Below are 16803 nucleotides of genomic sequence, written 5' to 3'. Positions count from 1 at the left end.
CAGAGCCCACCCCGATTAATTTACAGCTGCTGGGGAAGCAATAAGGCTATTAGCCATGCAGCTCCCTGCAACTCATGTCCTATATAGCCCATCTCCCAGGACAAAGAGTGGGGAGAGAGCTGGGACTTGACTTTATGGCCAGGAGCGTAATGTGAGCCAACAACGGAGTTAAAAAATAATGAAATGAAGTTCTTCTAGGTTCACAAAATGTGGGGGGGAGGGGGTGAAAGGAAAAGGAAGAGGACTGACCAGGCTGTCCATCTGTGTTACCACAGATCAGATACATACAGGAAAAGGCATAAGAGCTTGGGGGACTTCTCCCCCCTTTTCTTTAAGTTGTTCCTTAAAAAAATCCTCCTCACTCTTTGCCTGCGTCCCCGTTTTGATCTTGTTGGCACACTGCAGCTGTGCACGACGTGTTGGCAACGAAGTGTGTGCATGCACGTGCATGCAAGCATGCGAGTCCCCTTCCAGAGGGGGCTCTTTAAAGAGGAAAAGTGAGTAATTGGAAGAGAAAGAGGAGAACCGCAAGGGAAGAAAGGAAAAAAAGAGGCAGGAGGAACGAACGGGGGAGGATGGGTTCGATCCCAGGGGATACGACGTTACCCTTCTGGGTTCAGATTGTCGTTGCGAAGAGATCTGCTGCATCGTACACTGACACATCAGCCCTATTCTTCGTCTCGGGGACGGGGCCCAATTTTCCCTTCGCTTGCATGCCGGTTGGACATGGATGTAGCACCTCTGTACAGACTCTTGCACCGAAATGCTGGGGCTCACAGGTCGCTGGGTTTTATTTGCTTTGCGCACCCTGCTCTGACTATTGCAATACACCCTATGCCCAAGCCTGTCACAAGTCTCCGGCTTAAGGGGCAGGGTCTGAAGTGAAGTTGCAATAACTCTTCCTAACTGCCCTGGATGTCCCTGGGGCAGCTAGGCAAAACAGTAGCTTTCCCTTTAAGTCACAGGTTTGCAGCTGCTAGGATCCCCTTAAGCAATCACTGCTGTCCTAGCTAACGTTGAGAATTAAACCCAGCAAGCTCCAGAGCTGAAAGCATGAATCTCTACGGCGGGAGCTAAGAGCCAGTTACTCCAGCTGAGAGCAGTGTCAGACCCATATTCTCTGGAGATTAGGACATAGCAGGGGACTCATGACACACACTGAGTGGCAGGTTACACTTACACAACACACCTGAGACTTTGTCCTCACAGAGACCCGGTGATCTTAGCACAAAAGGACCTCCCGATAAGCAGAACGGAGCCAGGAACAGGGGAGTCATCATTTATTCCCTACTGCCCAGAAACCCCAGCCACAGAGGCTGATCGCATAAGACAAACACAGGTCAAAAGAGACAGTCGCTGCCTCCAAAAGTTTAAGTACCTGGACAGACAGAGTAGTTTTGCAGTGCTGTAAATGCTGCCCTAGATCTGAGAGATGCTCACTCAAAGGACTGGCAGGACACCAGGGTCCTAGTTCAGGTGACAGAGCCAGCCCTCCGGGAAAGACTCTTTGGAAAGAGCTCGATTTCTCTGGCCCGGAGGCGAGGCGACGATCTATCCCTCAGCTCAGGCAAATAGTCTGGATACTGCATCGGTAGACTGGAGGACCCAGGAAAGCGCCCTTCCAACTCTACACTTCTGCTGCTCTACTTCTAAAATCCACCTGGATCCTCCCCTGGTTTTGTCCCTACATGTTCTTTCTCTTTCCGGGCACGCTTCTCTAGGGACTTGCCCTTCCTTCCATTGCCTATACGTTCTCCTTTCGATTTTGAGGCATCCAGGTAGCTCCTTGCTCAGCCACATTGGTCTTTCGCTGCTCTTTTTTGCATGTCATTGTGTTGGAATAACCTCTTGTTGAGCTTCCAATCCTGCATCCTTCAGGAGCTGCCATCCTTCCCAGACCCCTTTATCCCCCAGGCTAGCAACACATGGGGCCTACCCTACCTTCTCCGGGTCGTTTGAAATCTGCCCTTTTGAAATACAGCACATTTCTTTGGCTAATCTTCTCATTTTCCTTTCTAAGAAGCCTGAATTCTACCGTGTTGCGATGACTTCTCCTGGGGTTACCCAGCACCTTCATATTCTCAACCAGTTCTTCCCTATTGTTCAGAATAAGATCCAAGACAGATGATGATCCCCTAGTCATATCCTCAATTCTGTGGAACAGAAAGTTACCCTCCACACATCAGGAACTTTATGGACATGTATATATGTCCAGGTGTGTGTGCGTGTGTGCATGCACTTATTGTATTAGCCTTCCAGCAGATTCCTAGAAAGTTGAAAGTCCCCATTAGATCCATCTCACAATTTTTGCACAATGTTGTTATCCGCCTCTTCTTTCTGACTAGAGGGTCTATAGCAGACCCACACCATAATGTCACGGCTGTTCTTGTCTCCTTTTATCCTCACCCAGATGCACTCAGATTTGTTGCCTTCTTCCTCTCAGACCCAGGAATGGGCACATATTTGCTCAACACAGTGCAGTACTGCCTTCTTTTATCCCAAACCTATCCTTCTGAAAAAGAGTTTATCCCTCAATGTTGATGTTCCAACCATGGGACTTGTCCCACCGAGTCTAATGCCAATTAAATCAGTGTTCCTTCTTAAGGCTGCTTGCTTCACACCCCAATTAGCTAGACAAGGCCTACCTGAAGCAAAACACTCCATATGTGGCATGTCTACACATTGCCGTGCTTCCTTTTGGAAGTACTTTAAAGTGCAGCGCAGCACGGGTGGTTCCTGCACCACGCGCACAGTTCGATTTCGCCACTACATCGCCATAGCAGTGCACTATGCTACAGCGAGGTAGCCAGCGATCATGTGTAGACACACGTGATCACTGCGCCACCATAGCACCCCATACGGTGACATAGCGCATCGCTATGTCACCATAGGACAACATGTAAACGCGCCCATACGGTTGCAAATGCACAATGTTGCAAAATGCACGCTGCAAAACAGGGACTAGTCAAAAGCGGTTATGACAAAACAGATACCCCCCAAAATTCACAGATTCACCGCACCGACTCACAGAAGGTAGCCTTGCTACCAAACAGCTGCTCTGCTTCTCTTTGCATGTCTCAGGCAAACCTCCATGTGTTTGCAAGGGGCTGCCTTTTGTAAGGTTGCCCGACTAAGCCAGCCCCGTTCACCTCTCCAGCAGCTGCAGTAGCCCCACTTGAAGAAAAGCACGCCGTGCGTAGTGGTGGGGTGACCACAAGCACAGGCAGGTGGTCACCACAAAGGAGGCGGTGCTACTCAAATGCACGGTCAGCACAAAACCAGCCAGAGATAAAGGTACTCACCCCACCCAAGTAGGGTTGAGGGGACCAAACCCAAAAGTGAGGATCTCAGCCCCCCTGTTGGGGTCAGCATGCAAGAGAAGTAGGTATTGCCCCTCCTTCAGCTGTACTGGCGCAGTCATCACCAGGCACTGTCACTCTCTCGAGCCGAGCACTGCATTCAAGAGAAAAAGGGGAAGAAATGTCAAAGCAAAAATGATATGAACAGAAAGCCACAGGTTTAGTGGCAGCTGGATGGGGCAGCTAAGATTAGCTCTTAAATAACTGTCCCCATCATTCTGCAATCTGTCTATCCCTGGAAACATAAAACCTCAGTGTTTTCTACCTAGGGCTGATTATGTGAAGGTCAGTTTTGACCTGTACTCTCCGAAAACATGCTGAGTCTAGCGGGGCTCTCCACCTCATTTCCTATGCATTGAACTTCACAAACCTGGAAGACTTTCCGACAGCACGACATGGGGATTTGGCCATTATTTCTCTCTCTCCTTCCCCCCCCCTCCCCCCTTCTCCAAAAGAGGATTATGGGTTGCACCTATTAATTTTAGTCCTGAAGCACTGAATGGAACTTTTCCTCCTTGCTGAGTGTTTTATAACTTGGGTTTTTTTTCCCCAAATCCCCTCTCTGTCTGGACCTGCCTGAGAAAGAGAGAGAGAGAGAGAGAGAGAGAGAGAGAGAGAGAGAGAGAGTGTGTGTGTGTGTGTCTTTACTTGGACTCAAAGAGAAACTGTTGACAACAGAATAAAAAAGGGGTAGCAGCATGACCTAAGCAATCTTCTTGGCTCCCAGAATCTCCTCCTGGTTATGAGGGCCTCCTTTTACATGGTGAGCAGGGGTCACAACAGGTTTTAGAGAAGCAGGTTAGTGTAAAACGTACAGGGTTACTGAGGCACACAGAAGTCAAGTGACATGGCCAGGGTCATACAGCAAGCCAGTGACAGAGCCCTGCCTCCAGCCCTCACTTTTAGCTCCTACATCAGCCACTATCTCGCAGGCAATCCTTCTTCTAAAACACAGTCTTCACAAGACTGAGGTGACATTACCACTGTAGCCAACTCCCGAAGTTCAAAAAACACGAGTCAAACACGATGAGACTTTATAAAGAACGCACTGTAAGGTCTGTTTGTTTGCTTCCTGTCTCTTCAACTTTTAAAGATCATTTTTTTAAGCTGATCTCTACCATCCAGCATGCTAAAAAATCTTTTTTTCTTTTCTTAGATGACAGACCAAATGGTACATTCCCAGGACAGTGCCAGGGACGGTGGCTTTGTTGTCTGCTTACTCGGTGCCTAACGCAGTGGCGTCCTGGGCGGTACAGCAATCCTAATGATAGTCTGGGACACTGCAAGGCTTCGTTGCGGGTGAAGATCCAAGCCAGGAGTAAAAGCCAGGACTCTCAGCCCGGCACGCAAGCTGCTAAGCTACACATCTAACACGTGGTGAAGTTAAACACTCCTGCGGTTCAGTTAGCTTGTACCTGGAAGTACGTGGCTTGGGGCATGTCCACCATCAGTACAGGTCACATCCCGCAAGCCACTTCAGCCACTTTGGCCTCAGTTACTGGCCCCGAGAAAACCCCCTAATCTAACAGGTCTGACGTCTCATGCCTACCCCAAAGATCAAGGCTGGGGATGTACCGAAATTCTCTTTTAGGAGACAAAGACATGTGACACAGGTACAACTCCAAGGTACCAGGGTACTCCGACACCAACCTGCATTGTTACGGAAGAGTCTACATTACAAAAGAGAGCCCTCCACCATAAGAAGAAGAGCAGCCTTATTAGAAAGCATTGGGCTGCACCTTGGAGGAGTGGGGATCAGCGCTTTGCTCTGCCACCGACTAGCTGTGTGATTGTGGGCGATCACTTTGTCTTCTGTGCCTCAGCTCCTGACCTGTACAGTTGGGATGATCATATTCCCCTGGTCAATTTAGACCATAAGCTCCGTAGAGAAGAGATTGCCTTACCGTGCCTGCGTGCAGTGCTTTGCACAATGAGGGCCTGATCACAGCTGGGGTCTTCAGGCCTAGTGCAAAATAAATCGCAATAAGCTTTGAATACAGCTGGTGAGAGGAGAATTACCAGAACCGGAGTCCTATGCCAACTGCAAACAAAGGGCTGGCTGCAAACCTGCACGGTGAATTTGGCAGCATCTGAGCCCCAAGTAGAGGAACCTGCATCCGGTCCATCCGCACATGAAAAGCACAGGTTTGATTATTTGCACCTGCACAGGTAGCACAATGCTGCTAAGTCTCCCTGCCCCAGACTGCCCAGACCTCCCCTCTCACCTGGTCGCCGCGCTCCTCTGTTTTCCTTCGGCTCCTTCCATACAGCCGCCCCTCGAAGAGCTTCCTACAGGCAACGTGCTGAGAGAGGCAGAGCCGGCGTGCTGAGCTTTGCATGCCAGGTATCTGTAAATGTCAACAGTTGCCTTTATCTAGGCATGTCCAGGTAAACTCTCCTGACCAAGAAGCTGACAAGGTGAAAGTAGAAGAGAGGTGAGCCTGCTTGCTGAAGAGGGAAAGTGGATAATTAGAAATGGTATCGCTCAACTGCTGGGCCGTTTTTTGTTTTTTTTTCACCTCTGGATCACTCAAGGAACTTGTCAGACGAGGCTGCAAAATGCAACCCAGCGCCCGCTGCTATTTCACCACTCCTGTCTGGCCCCAGTGCCCCTTACACAGTGATGGCGCCTGTCCATTAAAGCACCCCAACTTCAGCAAGGCAAATGGGAAGCCCAGCAGGATGCCCTGCCCAAGCAGGTCCCCGATAGGTCCCTGCCACCGCATTTCAAATGGCAGCATCAGAGGGGAACAAAAAGGAAAGAGCTCCTTAATAGCATTTGCGCCGAGTGCTAATTGTCACCTAGCCAGCAAAACATCGCCAGTATTACTAATGGGGCTGAAACAAGACAAAATATTTCTATACGGTTATGTGCTGTGAAAAGACAAATGATGCCTCTTCAATGCACTGAAGAATGAGTGTTCAGAGGTGCCAGTCTGACAGCCTCAGAGACCCAGACTTCCTAATTATCCACAGTGCTGCAGAGCAGGACCAGCGGGGGCAACGATACCGCTAGCTGGCTGTCAGAAAGGATGGCCTTGGAGCACGCGGTGCAAGCCAGGGTTTCTGTGCCTGCCTCCGTGAGCAGGATGGTTACCTGCAGTTTCTTTGCAATAGCCACCATCCTCTCCAAACACGCCCAGGGTTGCAGTGGGCACCAGGAAAATGAAAGAAAAGTCAAAACAGGATCACCAAGGCTCCCTCCCTGAGGCTCTGCGAATCAGGCGCAGATGGAGAGCAGTGACACGGGCCCAACAATGGGGCGAGGCTGCTTTGCCCGTCTTCTCTACCCAGACGGTGAGCTTCTGGGAACGGAGGTTATCTTATTCTATCCCTAGTGCAATGCCCCCCATCCTGGAGCAGCTCCAGCTGCCCTATCGCAGTCACAGGGAAAGCTTCAGCATCTCCTGTGCACCCATACGCTAAGCCCTCAATGCCACATTTCCCCATGAGAGAAGGGGTTTGATTACACTTCTGCTCTTTTAAGGGGCACCGTCAGCTAATGCTGAGCTCGTTAACACCTGTAGAGTGCTCTGAGAACCACAGATGGATGGCCCTACGTATGTGCAAAGTGCCATTAAACCGTATGAAGTGCCTCTACCCTAACCCTCCAGGACTATCGTTTGGGCTCAGTGAGTTGACAATGAACTTCTGTTTCTTGCGTAAAGGAAGAATCCAGCCTCCGAGGCCTAGCCATTCCTCAGCCTCTCCTCTGAAGTGGCCACGCTGGGGTGCAGGGTATATACACCTGGTGCTGCTGTTTTCTGTGCCACGCTCGCGAGGATGTGAGCTGAGGTCCACCATCACCCGTCTCAGGACCCACTGAATAGTTACCAGACGGGAATGCCTTCAGCTGCGTACCTGCTCGCCCCTACCTCCGTACCTGTTCGTAACGTGGGGTAGAAAATTGCGTGCGCACATCTATATGGCCTCTGTTCTCCCGCCCGCCTGCCTCAGTCATACCCAGGGTATCTGCTTGGTTTGAAGCTCAGCTCCTTGTCCTCTGCATCTTCTCAGCTCCCTGGACCTGCCTGGCACTGTTGCATTCAGCTTCATCTAGTGTCACATTGATTTCTTTATTTTTTAAAAGGAGCACAGAGAGAAATCATTGATTGATGGGATAGAGCTGAGAAGCAGAGCGGCGTCAGGAGGACTGGATTTGGAGAACAACTGAATCAACATCCTAAAGTAGTGCTTGTTGCGGAGTCATGTAACAACATGCACAGTTTGCAAAAATCTATTCTGCGCCGCACCTGATACAGCACATGGGACGAGACGTCGGGGATTGACAGAGGACTCCGCTGACCTACTTTGGAAAATGCATGAATGAACAGAGAAGGGGAATGATCAAATATAGGAAAGACTGGAGGTACTCACAAGTTTTCCTCCAAAATGTTACTTTGATGGAAAACACTGTTTCTGTTAAATCAGATATTCAAAAAATACTAGTTTATAGATTTCAATGACATTTTGTTTAGAATAAGAACTGGAGGGGCAGGGGGAGGTTGGGGGTGGCAGTGTTGGGATGGCCTGCCTTGACCATTTTTGGAAAGAAAAGTTGTGCTTTTTCATTTCAGAACGACTTCCCAACACGACGTTCTTTTATATAAAGGAAAGATCAAATACAAGATTTCAGAAGGTGGCCATCAACAAGGAATGCCTTCCTTTTAGCAAAATGAAATTCATCCCAACTATTTCCCGAAATTGTGCTTTCAGGGAAGTTTCCCCAGTTTGGTTTGGCTCCATACTGGAATGGACAGCACCGTGGGGTTTACACTGCAGCTTAGCTGCCAGTGGACAAGATCGTACCAGTGGTTTTCAAACTCTCTGAAATCACAGAAACCTTTTATATCACTTCTGCAGCCCTACCTCGATCCTCGACTGACTCAGGGCCAGGTGACCAGCCTGGCAACAGCAACATAATACCACCTGGCATGCTCTGCTGTTACCCCCAACCTCTTTGAACACCGTTTGAAAACCACCGGTTTCTACCAACCAACCTTCCTGGCGCAGCTGCAGCTGAGAAGGCAGAAAACAGGGCTTTTGCTGGTCTGGCTAAACCTGGCTTGGCATGCAAGATGAGCTCTGCTGGCAAAAGCTCCCTTTTTTTGCTGGTAACGTTGCAATGTGCACTTGTGCTTTTGCTGACACTGCCATGCTGCAAAGCAATATCACACCCCTCGCTGACGTAGCTCTACCAGAAGGACCTTCAGGTGTGGGTCCGCCCTTAAGCAAGTGAGGATACATCAGCACTTCTCATCTCTCAGCCTCAGAGTGTTTCGCTGTCATCACCCTGCCTTGATAGATGGGGATACAGAAGCACAGCGGCTCATGCAACATCACAAGCAACACCAGGCAGAGGAACCCAGCGGTCCCGAGCCCTACAGAGGACACCACCCACTGCTCTCCATGGCAGGAAAGGCAACAGGCATTCCCTGCCCTATTTTCCCCTCCTGCTCCTTTTTGCCCTCATGCCACAGACATACAGAGCTGCAGGGCGGGCCACGGCAAGACCTGTCTACACCATGTCCGTGCCACATGCAGGGGTGGGACCTCAAAGCACATTGCACCTGTGCCCAATCCAGACTGAGGCAATGTACCTTTCTTAGACGACCCTGCACCTGCAGCAATCCCAGGACCACAATCCCAGGGATGCTCTCCGAGTCTCTGCCTTAGGCTTAGTCCTGGGAGCAACGCTGGGCACTCCCAGGACTGCCTTAATGCAAGGGAAGTGGATAGACCGGGAGTGAGTGGGCAGGGCCTGTCCCGCAGTGGTCTCAGGTGGAGGTGGTACCCACTGCCCCAAGATGCTGTAGCACGTGTGCCAATTAGCTGATGAGGTTCTTTGGGTAAATGTGATATCTTTTCTTACACCAACTAAATAGTTGGCTTGCAATTGAGGCTGCTCTAGTGCTGTCCCGGTGCCCCACCTCCAGGATTGGCCACCGCAGCGAGGAAGGGAGGGCAGGGTACTCCAAGCATTGCTGCTGCTGGGCATGGCAGGAGGTAGAGAAGACATCTCCCCACCCCCTGCCTCCCACGGAGGTGGGGTTTTTTGTGGGCTGCTTGATAGGATTCAGCTCTGATTAAAATGTAAAGTGGTTGTTGGGCCCTTGCTCACCGGGCATCCTATAAATCCAATAATGATTGATTGATTTAATTCCCTAACTTTTATGCCCCAAGTTCTGAAGCCTGACAACAGCAAACGCAGCTGCGTAGTGCAGGTTTTATAGAGCATTTTACTTCTTACACTGGAGCTCGTGAACATAAAAGTGAATGAAATCAAGAGAGGGGAGCCTAGCAAGATAAAAACCAGACCCCACATAGGAGGTTGTGTGTGTGTGTGTGTGTGTGTGTGTGTGTGTGTGTGTGTGTGTGTGTGCGCGCGCGCGCGTTCGCCAGACTTGGCAAAGATTTATTCTCACTTCCAGCCAAGCTGCGATGAGAGGAAACTGTCTGATGACAATATTCAGATGACTGTGATTGCAGCTGACATGCACACTCCATAAAAGATGAGCTTCTCACTTCTCTGGGAGGTTTTTTTTGGGCCTCCTATCCTGGGGCTGTGGGATTCAGGAAAAGTTGTTCAGCAGCCATGCAGAGAGTGGAAGAGAGCTGTATACTGTACTGTCTCAGCCCTTGTGGAAAAAAACCACAAGCCTGGTGTAGGATGCCCTGGCAGCCAGAGATTGAGGGTGGGCAGGCACCATGGCTTGGCACATTCATCAGGGGCGACGGCGCCGTTCACCTCTGCACCAGGGTGGCAGGTGCTCCGTCCCTGCCCTCCTGCTCCATACACGCTACCCCAGAAATGAGTCTGCCCAGAGCTGCCCGGGCATGCTAGAGACCCAGCCGACCTCGTTCCCCAGGTTGATGTGGAAGTTGTGGCCACAGCTCATCCCGTTCCTAGTTCTCCCTATCCCAGATGTTAGCGCATCTTCTCACAGTTATCAGAAAAGATGGCCCCAGAGGGTGCATCTACACCTCAACCCTGGGGTGCATCTGCAGCTCGTATAGATAGACCTGAGCGAGCTATTCACAAGCTTTGGAGGAGTAGAAGACACCAGCTCCCAGCTGCATCGTTGATACAACATAGCTTTATAACTCAAAGGAAGCAGAATTTGAACCAGCAGTGACTTTCATACGACTCCAAGGGGTTTCAAATTCCTGATGGAAGAAGTGCCTTTGTAGCACTGGTTGGTGCATCTCATCTTTACCAGTTTCGTTACGCTGCACTTCAGGAACTCTCCATTCATCTCCTGTGGATTGATCCGCGCCCTTGGGAGGTCACGGTCAGCAACCTAAGGCCCAGGTCAGCTACTGGCTGGCAAAGATCAGAGGTGCGAGTATCAGACGGCACCTCCCAGGCGGAGAGCTGGGTGAATGACAGGGGTGAGGGGAGGGCTTGCTTTAGCAACAGCAGGCTGCACGTCTCTTTACGGATGCAGTCAAGCTTCTGGGAAAGATCGCACCGAGTTTGATGCAAAAGTAGTCAAGCCGCTGCTTGTTGTTCCCTGACTGGCAGGCTGGTATTCTGACTCCCACACCCACCTTCATGAATAAAGCCATTTCTCCTCCTCTACCTCGTAATCTGATGAGGGAAAGGTCCTTTTTCAGGCTCTCTCTTGGCAGGCGAGATGAGGATCTCCAGAGGGATCAAGACTGCAGGGCATGTCCGAGGATGCAGCCGGTATCTGTGGAGCAGGAGCATAGAGAGCCCGGTCATAAGAAAGCCTCATCCCATGGCAAACCTGCAAGCCATGGCTGCAAAACTGCGTCCCAAGTCTGACTGAAGTCAAACGGAGACGGGGCCCAACCAGCCCCTAAGCCCAAGCACACATGAGCCTTGCCTTGTTTCGTATTTCTTGTGGTTAAGACACTGGGCTGGATTCAGAGAGGATATACAGGGGCCTTATCGAAAGGGAACAGGGCCATGACTGCAGATGCTTGAAGCGGGAACGAGAAGTGAATTTGTAGGGACCTGAGCTACACAGGGAGGGGAAGATTAAAACAGAGCGCAGGACGGAGCACAGGGAGTGGACTCAAGAAACCAAGTGGCAGCAGAGCTGTACAAGTTTGTTTCCAGACTAACCACGCAGCACAAATCCCATGATGCAGTTTATTACAGACGATAATGGGAGTGCATTCAGGCCAAGCCAGCCACCCACCTCTCTCCAAGCATCACTCAGACCCTGGCATCCTCTGCCAGGGGAAAGACGATAAATTTTCATTTGCAGCCTCTCCACCTTCATCAGCTGCTTCGCTACCCCCAGCTGGGCAGTCGGGGATTGGACTTCAGTGTGAGCTGCTGCCTGGAGAAGCTGCCAAGGCAGTGGTGGTAAATATATAATCTCTGATAGCCAGTGCATGGACTGAAAGTGGGGGCTGGCTCCAGCTGCATTGCTGCAAATGTCCACATCTGGATGCGCGTGCTTCTGTGAGTTAGTCAGTGGATGTAGGTCTGCGCTCATACCCGGGGGTGGTTTATGCTCCTGCATTTGTGGGCCTGTCTGTGTGCTGCTGCCACTGTGCACGCGTGTGCGTTCGCATGTCTGCATGCGCTCCGTTCGGCTCACCGAGGGAATCGGCAATGGGGCTGTCAGTGTTTGCTGCTTGGCAACAATCCTGGAGAATAAATAACAAAGCTTTGGGCCCGCTGTAGCACTTCTCAGCAGCAGCTCTGAAAGCACTTCAATACCATTCACTCCTCAAGGCTCGCAGAGCCCCTGGGTGCGGGGAGGGCAAGCCCTGGTGTCTCCGTTTCAGAGACAAAGCGAGCAGTGGAGAAAAGTAACTCGTTTAAATTGGTCCAACAGAGCCCAGCTGTTCCTGCCTCAAACACTGCTGGGCCAGCTGTTCCACTGGGTGAAGCTGACCCATCGAAGCCAGACGATACCGTGGCGTTAAGAGAGTATTTTAGCCGTCCGAACCCCCGTGTTCTTCTGAGCCCAGCTGTACTGCAAATGGGTACGCCTTTTTTCTGTGCCAAATTAAGAGAGCAATCTAGACTGGCCCCCTCCAGGAAGCGTGGGTTTGAAGGCATCTGTGTGTTGAGCAACTCTGTCAAAAGGTAGCATGCTATTCATGGACAGGATGGCTCTGACAGCCTTGCATGCCCCCCCACCCCCGCGAGTGCCAGGGTGTCAACCCTGTCCCACGTTCTGGATGGTGGATGAGCAGAGCGTCTCTTGAACCCCCTGGGATCTCAGGTCTGGATTAGACTCCCCTTGGCCTAGGACTGATGTGTTTTTCCAGTCCTGCGCTGGGGGCGGTGGGGAGGAAGCAGGCAGGCGTTGGAGTATTTTGTTCTCGACGGAAGCGCGTCTCTTGAGACTTCTGGCTCAGTCTTCTTCATTAATCATGCAAAATGCAGGTTGTAAGTTTTAATTATCAGGAAGCTGCTAGACCTGACCACATTTTGTTACTGTATTAAACAAATCAGACCCTGATAGAAGCCTTTCCCCAGGCCTGCAGCTATCCCTGCGAGTCCACACCTGGCCCTCAGTCCACACCCACAGCTTCCAGATCCCCCCACAGACAAAGATGCGTGCACGTAAGCAATTCTGCCAATGCCTTTCAACGCCAACCCGAAACACCATTGCTGTTCTACTCCCAGAGCCACCAACGTTGCTAAGAACAATTGTTCCAACTCTTTGAGTTGGTCTAATAAAAGATATCGGATTTACCCAAAGAACCTTGTCCGCCTATGTCCTTAGACCGACACGGCTGCAACCTACAGGCCTGGAGCCACCAACCCATTTCAGCCCTGACCTATAGCCACAGACATGCTGCTGTTATTTTAGGTCTCTCTCAAATGCAAAGAGATCTGCAGGAAAAATACCCCCATACATTCAACTTCTTGCTCCGCTTCAATGTCCTTAAATTTCAAAAGAAAACCAAAAAAAAAAAAAAACCCTCCAGCCTCCAAGAGCACCAAAGAAACAGATTTCCGATTAACTCAGCAAAGTTAGCACGCCAACAATCCTGCAGAGATCGTCATTTATTTTATTTTTTTTATTATAAATAGTCAAAAGATTTGGTCCCATTTCCAGTTTAAATGGGTGAACCATAATATTGATGGTTTGCAACAGATACAAGATGAATTGAATTCCTCCACCAGCTAGCAGAACCTCTTTTAACAGGGAATATATCGAAGCTATAAATTCCTGAAGACAGGATTGCTATGCAATAGCATAATATATCTTCTATTCAATCTTTTATACATTATGTTTTGTCCTGGATTTCAGGGGATATATTTATGGATCAGGAGATTTTCTTTGAAGAAGAATCAGCCCCAGAACCTCTCTCTCTGTTTCATGGCTTTGGCTTCTTTAAAGGTGTACTCTAGAGACTATTGAACGAAGGAGCTGCTATTGTTATATGAGAATGGCAGCAGGGCTGGGGGGTTCAAAGGGCCCCTGTTTACATAGCAGAGCATGGATCTGAATGCTTAGCAGCTAGGAGCAGGCCACTGAGCGTTCATGAAGGTAAGAGCTCATTTTTTTTAACCCAAGGTGTCCCCCCCACGGTCACGTTTGCATGCAACTGTCTTGCAAGAACTAGCCGCCTCTGTGTGACCTTGGACAAGCCATTTAACCTCTCAGCACCTCAGCTTCCCCATCTGTAAAATGGTGAAAAGAGCCATTGTGCCTGGAAGGATAAACGCACTCGTTTTTATGGTAACAGTCAAATTCCTGCCACCGCGCTGGCAAAGACACAGTGGGGAGCATGGGACTCATTTCCCCGACTCTCCCGCAGCGGGCTCCTTCCTCTCACGTGAATGGGAAAGGCACCAAGGAAATGCATGTTAAATTGGTAAACAAAAAAGAGGAACGCTCCCGAATCCTCATTTCCTTTCATGTTGATCTGCCTCAAGGCTCTGCTTTGGTGAAATTAAAGAAATACAATTAAACTGTAGCTGGCTCCCCAGTGCCCCTGCACACACTCAAGGAAAAGCATTATCGGGGCACGTGGCTGCCTTAACAGTAAAAGCAATTGGCCCCCTTCCAACTTAGCTTTTTAATTTCAGCTCCCTTCCACATTCTGGTCTGCGACCAAAAACTGTTCCTACCTGCCGCTGCTCTGTAGCCTTGCACGAAGTGAGCTGGCAGGTCTCGGCTTCATTTCTGGTGGACAGGAGCCAGCAAACTAAAAATACCGTCATTAATGACCCTCGTCTTGGCAAACCCGGCGACGGCTGGGAGCTGCAACTTGACAAATTCTGGCTAGGAGTATGATGCACAGTTTTAACAGCGAGGGTAATTAACCACTGGAACAACTTACCCGGGGAGGTGGCGGGTCTCTGTTACGTGAAGGCAGCGCATCCAGGTTGGACGTGTCTCTTTCCAAAGAAATGCGCTCGCTGTACAAGAAAGCTTTGGCTGGCTGCAGGAATAACTGAGCAGAATCCACTGCTTTGTGTAACGGAGGAGGCCAGGCAAGGACCACTGCAGCTGAGCAAAACTCGAGATGTCTGTCCTGTGGGGAATTCTGACATTTCAATACCTCTTTCATTCCCTTCCAGTAAGTTTGAAATATCTCCATTTTCAGAGACTGAAAAGTTCCAGTAAATGTCTGTTTGGAAGAGCCAGCACATTTCAACCGGATCAAAATGAAACATTTTTAGCTTCTTGAGTCAAAACAGAGCAATGCAGGACAGTCCGGTGGGCAGCTACATTGGCTTGTGATGTCGTCTTGCCCGGTGGGAGCTGTAGTTTGGGATCTTGAGAACCGCACGCTGTACTCTGGGGCAGAGTCCTTGGGCAGACTACTCCTTCTAAGGGGTGCTTATGGCCATACGGTTCCAATACTACCCCACACAACCTGATCAGTAAGGAGACTATTTGGGACCATGGGGAACAGAGTCCAGCTACAAAATAATTACCCCAGAGTGTGGTCAGGAGTCAGTTGTCCAAATATTTTTTGCTGACCGGACAAAACTTCTCCCTTTCTACTCTAGCATACTAGCTGACTGTATGCTTGTCCCCATCTGGCAGCAAAAGGACAAAAGAAAGTGTTATGCTGCCAGCACTAGGGCCTTGAGCTCAAGCAACAGTCTTATTACTTCAGACTTTGAGATTATCGGTTCAGTTCTGCAAAAGATCGCTCAGATAGGTCACCCAAGCAATCTGTGCATCATGAATGTCAGTGCAAAGTTTCCTACCCATGAATCCAGATATCCCTCCACCTTTTAAATGCCAAACGGTTGCACATGAACGTCACTGAAACAAAGAGAGGTTATCTAGAAGGATGAAGGACGAAGAACAATGGTCTCAAGTTGCAGCAAGCGTAGGTTAGATACTAGGAAGAATTTTCTCACCTGGGGGGTAGTAAAACGCTGGAACAAGTTACCCAGAGAGGTTGTGACGTCTCCATGCTTGGAGGTTTTCAAGACCCAGCTAGACAAAGGCTTGGCTGGGATGATCCAGCTGGGGCTGGTCCTGCTTTGAGCAAGAGATTGGTCTAGATGGGACCTCCTGAGGTCCCTTCAACCCTCATTGTCTATGATTCTATGACGGTGGCAGATGAGGCACCACAACGTGATATCAGTTGTCTAGAAGTGGCCACAAGACACTACTGTTACGTTGCCACAGCAGTGCGGTGGCTGTTGTCACCGGTACAGTTACTAGGGTTTGCTGTTATGGAAACAGTAGCATCTCGTTGCTATTGACATGAGGCACTGAATTCTCCACCTTGTCTCCGTTCCAGTTCTAGTTACAGATATGGTGCAAACCAGGGACGATGCTTTGCCAAAGTAATGTTTACACGGCAGTAACGCCTAGAGGCCAATCGAGTCATAGTTCTAGTGTGCAAGTAGCTGAATAAACTAAATAGAAAATAACTGCTCCCACCTCAAACAACTGGGGAAAGTCTGGGAAAGCCACAGGGCATGAGCACAATCAGAACAGAGGCCAAGGCCCCTAAAACTGAGCAACGGGAACTGCCAAAGAGACATGTGCTTACTGGGATCTCTGCAAGGCAGTGCAATATAAAGGGATCCAGTAGCTTTCTTGTGTTTTTCACAGTTGTGTACCAGGAAAGGACAAAAATGAATGCAGAGCGGGTAAACACCCACCATCAAAAGTGGGAAGAGCAGTACTCTACACAGCACAATGTCACTGTTAGCTATGTAATTGCCATTACCCCCGTTTAACAAGTGGGGGAAAGTGAGGCCAAAAGGGACTTCAGTATCTCAAGGCCAAAGGACCCAACTGAACTCGCACAGCAGTAGATTAGCAAATCCCAAGAACCCTGGCTCCTAGATACCGAGTCTATCTATACAACTAAGGGTCTCGCAATTTTAAATGCGAGTCTGTCTCCATACTTTTCAATACTTCTCTTTAATCACATCACCTGGATTCTTCTTTCATTTTTCCTCGAGAAACTTTTGAAAGTGACATCCCCCCAGCAAAAGGAAGAAAGAGCCGAGTCCTCAGAGAGACCT

At 49.7% G+C, this 16803-nt stretch overlaps 1 long non-coding RNA gene across 1 annotated transcript; it reads right to left on the bottom strand.

Moving 5' to 3' along the window:
- Positions 1-5075: 5075 nt before the first annotated feature.
- Positions 5076-11051, bottom strand: LOC109295569. The gene is made up of 3 exons (XR_002096766.1): positions 10943-11051; positions 5585-5769; positions 5076-5322 (listed from the first exon to the last, which is right to left on the bottom strand). It is a non-coding gene; the product is annotated as an uncharacterized LOC109295569 (long non-coding RNA).
- Between the last annotated feature and the right edge of the window lie 5752 nt (positions 11052-16803).

This window comes from Gavialis gangeticus, unplaced genomic scaffold, assembly GCF_001723915.1.
Source record: "Gavialis gangeticus isolate Ggan-Ray unplaced genomic scaffold, GavGan_comp1, whole genome shotgun sequence".
In the NCBI taxonomy this organism is placed as follows: Eukaryota; Metazoa; Chordata; order Crocodylia; family Gavialidae; genus Gavialis; species Gavialis gangeticus.
This window is presented reverse-complemented; position numbering and strand designations above follow the sequence as displayed.